Raw genomic sequence first — 5,777 nt, forward strand, 5'->3', positions numbered from 1 at the left:
GATAGAGAGAGCAATAATGAAAGAGAGAGAAAGAAGTAGAAAGAGAAGATAGAAAGAAAGAGGAAGCTAGCATTGCGTCATCTAGCGACCATTTGCCGCACCACCTGACCAAGCTGCGCATGCGTGGTAGCTTGGTCACGCCCACCGAAGGAGACATCGCGCGCAACCTACGCTCCGTAATGCGTCTCCCGGCTGCGTTTTCCCGAGGAGGAAGCCGCACATCACGAAGCTAGACATGTCGGTCGACGGGGAGTAGGACCGGCGACGGGTCCGTGCTTTGCTGTGCCAAGGTTTGCGCGGAATAATGCAAACTGCCCACAATTTTTGTGTATTTCTTTCTTTTTATTGCGATAGCAATTATGTGGACAGTCTCGGCTGGAAAATGTCCCTACCCGTCGCCGTCATTCACCGTATATATATAAGTATGTATATATATAGAAAGCCGACAAAGAAAAATAATTAAGAAATTCTTTCCGACGCGCGGAATCGAACGGGCGATCTCACGCTTTGCAGCCCGCCGCGTTAGACGTTAGGCAACGACACCACCGTCTCTCAGCCTGCTAACGGCGAGCTATTTATATACACCATGTGATTCAGCATGCTTTCTTAGAGACCACATAGATGGCGCGACGTGCGCGCATGTGGCGCGCTTTAAAGATCGTCGCCCCGCCCCTGCGAACGCCGTTGCTCTTCGCTCTACAGGGCGTCATCGCTTTCGTGCGCTTATCTCAAGGAAAGAAGGGGCGGCCGGTGGGGTGCTTCGCTTCGCTCGCTGCAGCGGCCGCGTTTGCGAAAGGAGGGCGCTGTTCAAACAGAAATAAGTAACAACTGTGACAATTAGTTCGCGCTCGTCTTGTGTGTACCTGTTCGTTCGTTTCGTGCGTCCTGCTTTATGTTTGAGCAGTGCGCTTCAAGTGTCAAGCTGTGACGCATTAGTTCGCGCTCGTCCTGTGCGCGTTCTTTTCGTGCGTCCTTTGGGCTCGAGCGACGCGCTGGCAATTTCGAGCTGCTTTCCGTTCTTCGCGTTACATTACAATTTATTGCTATCGCAATCATTGCTTCGCCGTTGCGGCGGAACTGTGACTTTTTTAGTACTCTCTGTGTTTTTCTGTGTCTTTTTTGTCCCTGGTTATTTCTATTTCTTTCTCTCAATATTTGTACACACACACACACACACACACACACACACACACACACACACTGATATATATATATATATATATATATTATATATATATATATATATATATATATATATATATATATATATATATATATATGAAGAAAGAAACTACGACTTTCGTTGGTTTGGCACTGTATATTTTCACTAACGTTTTGTCTGGTGGACCAGACTTTGTCGAAGTAACAAGTACATCGCGGTGGGGTTCCTTATAAACACGCTTAAAGTAGATAGTTTGAAAGAACTTATCGATAACAAGAATGACCCACCGCGACGTACTTGTTACTTTGACAAAGTCTAGTCCACCAGACGAAACGTTAGTGAAAATATACAGTGCCAAACCAACGAAAGCGTAGTTTCTTTCTTCATTCCTTATTCTATATGGGGTCTGCGTGATTCTTTTCCCACTACTATATACATATATATATATATATATATATATATATATATATATATATATATATATATATATATATATATATATATATATGTATATGTATATACTCTCATTGCCATTTGCGTTTTATTTCAGGATTCATGAAAAAACGTTTGTGGAAGAGGCATAGGCTCGCCCGCTTCTTCCTGTTAGAAAGGGTAGGGAGGTCTAGAGATGTTTATTGATGAGATACTAGCAGTACGGGAGTAATTAGCGACAATGAAACGAGCTGAGCGATTTTGATGGCTTCTAATGCATTAACAAGTAAGCAAGAACGAGGATCCCAGATTGATGAGGAGTACTCGAGTTTAGACCTGAGTAGTGTTTTGTAAAGAAGTTTTCATGAAACAGGCGCCAATGAAAAGTTACGAAAGAAGAAGCTGAGAGTGCGTTTCGCATTGTTAATCACATAATCGATATGACTGTACCATGTTAAATTGTTATCTACGTGAACACCTAGGTATGTGTGAGATGAGAACTGAAATTTAGTCGCTGAATAAACAGGGCTAGTGCAGTCAGTACTCTCAATTGCAGAAGTCATTTTGATAATAATTTTCTCACAGCACTTGCAGGACAAAAAATCTGAGAATATTTATACGTAATGAGACTGCTCCTTTTGACTTGCATTCAGTATTCATCAAACATTAAAATGTGCAGTGTGACAAAGTATAAAGTGTACCTCACAAGGCATTGTTAACTGATGAATTATAGTAAAGAGCTGAAACCCGGGAAAATATGTAAGTGATAGATAAGAAATTATACGATTTTGGGGAAAAATAACTATGTGGACAATGCTGCAATGTTATTATTTATTACATCCATGTTGACATAGAGGTAGTTTCAATATTACTTTCAAGGTTGCTCTTGGCACAGTAGAGCCCCACCGTTATGTTCCTCGCGGCGTTTTCCTGGCTGGTACATCGTTTTCAGCTGGTCCCGACACAGCTTCCATAGGGTCCATTATATTGGGAATCCCATCACATCGCGAAGTACGCTCAGAGCTGGCTGGAAGAGAGCGATCATGTCAACTTTCCGCCGGCTTGGCTTGGCTTCACCATAAGATTAGCTAGCTGCATGAGTGGTCGAGGGACACCCATAAAGTACTTCTGCTTCTCTAGACAAACAGCCTTTAAGATTCGTACTGCAAAGATTACGTCTATGACATAATTGGTTGTAAACTTGCTTTTGGCCCTCGTGAAAGTGAGGCCTTAGAGCAGGGGTCTCTAATTCATCTCAGCTAGCGGGCCACAGTCCCGAAATTTAGTGCAACAAGGACCGGGACAGTGAACAAAGTCGGAGCGGGGAGATATTTGAACAGAATGTCACATAACATTAACGTTGCCATTTAGAAGAACGCCTGTCCCATATCTCATCTATGGGTCATATCCACAGGGCATTTGACGTTGGTTGCAAGAAAGATATCGATACCGGTCTGCAGAATGAATAAATTCTGAAAGAATTTATGTTCAATGGTCATGTTTCAACATAGTAACCGTATGGGGTGCCTCAGCAAAAAAATGCTTGAGATTAGTTGCGTTTGTTTCAGTTCACTGTGTATTTCAGGCTTTTGAAGTTCAGCTCGTCGTTATTGTCATTGGGATGAATTCAACAGTGCTGTTTGCTAAAGAAATAATTTTTTGTTTGTATCTGTGCAGGTTTAGCTGCCTAACGGTGGAATGCTCTCAAGGGCCGCCTCGAAAAAGGACTTCAATTTGGTTCAGCGGTCCACCATCGCAATATGGTGGACAGATGCCCGCGCGTATAGGCGCTTCATGGGAACGAACCGTTTTGCAGCAGAAGGCGGCCAGAAGCCTGCACAACAGCCATTGTCCCCACACAAAGTGGTAGCATGGAGAGGTCAGCGAGAAAACTTGTGGACTTCAGCAGCGTGCATGCTTTCTGTCATGCATTCATGTCGATTTATAACCTGGTACCGGTTCGGTGGCTTCAGCGCCCTATTTCAGAGCACAACTGGAAGTTATATTTCCAGCCACAGAATGTACATGCCTAATGGTCGAAATGCTTTTCTACTTGCAGCTGTACTGCAATTAGGCCTAATTGGAACATATTCATTTTCACGGATTCGCGCAAGCACACGAAGACAAAGAAGAGATAGACAACGACGAGCGCAGTCTAACTGGTTCATTTTTCGAAAAACTTCACTCAACAACCCTCCGATAGACGCGATCTGGTAAAAATCTGGTATTCCGATCCCTCCGTCATAGGAATCGGAATAACACGAAAGTAAAGCGTGCCCTTACAGAAGTACCTGAATGTTTACTGTACATTGATATAAGAAAGTTTGCACAATTTATATTCATGTCTGGCAGCTATCGCACCGTTTAACGCGGATGCACCCACTTTGATGATTGGTGGTACATCTCCATCAAGACGACTAACGTCCATGTTAAATGATTGAACAAACCCTTTCGGTAGCTGTAGTAGTCAACGGTGAAAGCGTAATGAGAGAACGAGGTGTGATAGCCAGAACAGCGTCGCATATTGGACGAAGAACTCGGTCGCCATCCCGCGGCATGTTAAAATGTGATAGAACACCACTGCCGAACTAGAGGGAAACGCAAAGTGCGTTGTGCCACCCCGGTAGCCCGGCCGCGATTTTTCTCGGGCCGAGCGCGTGAGCGAGGAACGCGATGTTACAGCCAGGTGAGGCAAGCGCGCGTCACAAAGCTATTTTTGGTTTGGATTAGCGTGATGCTATGAGCGAGGCCGACGCTTTTACGACGCTTAGGCTAAGTCGCCACACCTCGCGGTGTGTTAAGGCATTGAGAAAATTGAACATCTATTGAAAACGCGCCGAATGGAACGGAAGTGTAACGCGTTGCAGGGGCTGATCGCGGAGGCCACAGTAAAAACGAATTACTTTACCGCTCCCGGAGGGCAACACCAGCCCGCCGACAGCGACCGTGGTAGATATAAAAGGCGCGTTTGTATAGCTTCTGGAGTCTGTGACCGTGGCGCAGTGGATGGCGTGCCCGGCATCTCAGGTTGCGGACTGAGTGGTCGTGGGTTCGATGCACGTTGACGGAAAATTTTTTCTTTGCCATCTGATCCTGTACATTTTTTGACGTCATTTCCGTGAAAGAAATACGTAACTGAAGTGTTGGTGGACCCCGGCATAAAACACTTTCGTGTTAAAAAGAAAAACTCGTCAAAAGCGCACATAGCACAGCTCGTCATCACATGCATTAACGTACATATGACAAGATCAAAATTTCTTTTTCAAGCAAGGCAGCAGAGAAGTGGCTAAGACACTTTTCTTTTTGCTTGTCAATGTAAAAGACCTCCACTCTCTCCCTCGAAGTTTGATTGCGATGCCTGTATTCAATGATCTTTCAGACTCGACCTTGGTTCCCTTTGCCTCGTGTTTATACATATGCCAGTCTGCCCTACGTACACATGACCACACGTCAAAGAAACATTGGACACTACATTGTTTACAGATTTAATAAACTGGTGCTTCTTGGTGCACATTTAACAAACTATTACTGATTCCTTACGTGCACGGGCTATCTCATAATAAAAAAAAGCTAGCTGAAAATTACGAAGATAAGGTGGTGTTCTTGGCCAAGAGCAAAATCGGAGGTGTGTGTGCTTTGGTTGACCAGAAATGTGAGAAACTGAAAAGTGTAGATGAAGACTACTGTGGTGTTAAGCGCAAGCACCAGTGTGTTAAATGTGCAGTCTCCTCCACGCACTACAATGCTGCCGAAAGCCTTTCGGAAGAGGAAGCGAAACAGGCCGCCCAGAACACCAGGCTTTTGGCTGTCCCAGAAGACATCCGAGTTGAGGCGAAGGCAGAAAAAATAAACAGATAAGTCATTTTCATTTCCAAATTACTGTGTAAGCCTTGAGTTCTTGCCCGCGGCCATGTAAATATGCATGTTTTCATTCACAATTCATTTAAGGACATAAAACGGTGGATAACAACTGAACCCGTCGTGAAAAACACACCAGCCCGGTTTTTGACAAAACACGCGAGCCCGGTTCATACCGGAAAACCGGTCGTATACAGAAGACCCCCCACACCCGCCAGAAACCTTGTCTGAATTCCCACTCTGGTGGAAACGGGAAAAATACGTCAGACTCGGCCTGGTGTTTTTTTAGATGCGAAGCAGCTTTTGCTCGGTGCTGTGTCCCTCT

Source organism: Rhipicephalus sanguineus, chromosome 8 (assembly GCF_013339695.2).
Source record: "Rhipicephalus sanguineus isolate Rsan-2018 chromosome 8, BIME_Rsan_1.4, whole genome shotgun sequence".
Lineage (NCBI taxonomy): Eukaryota > Metazoa > Arthropoda > Arachnida > Ixodida > Ixodidae > Rhipicephalus > Rhipicephalus sanguineus.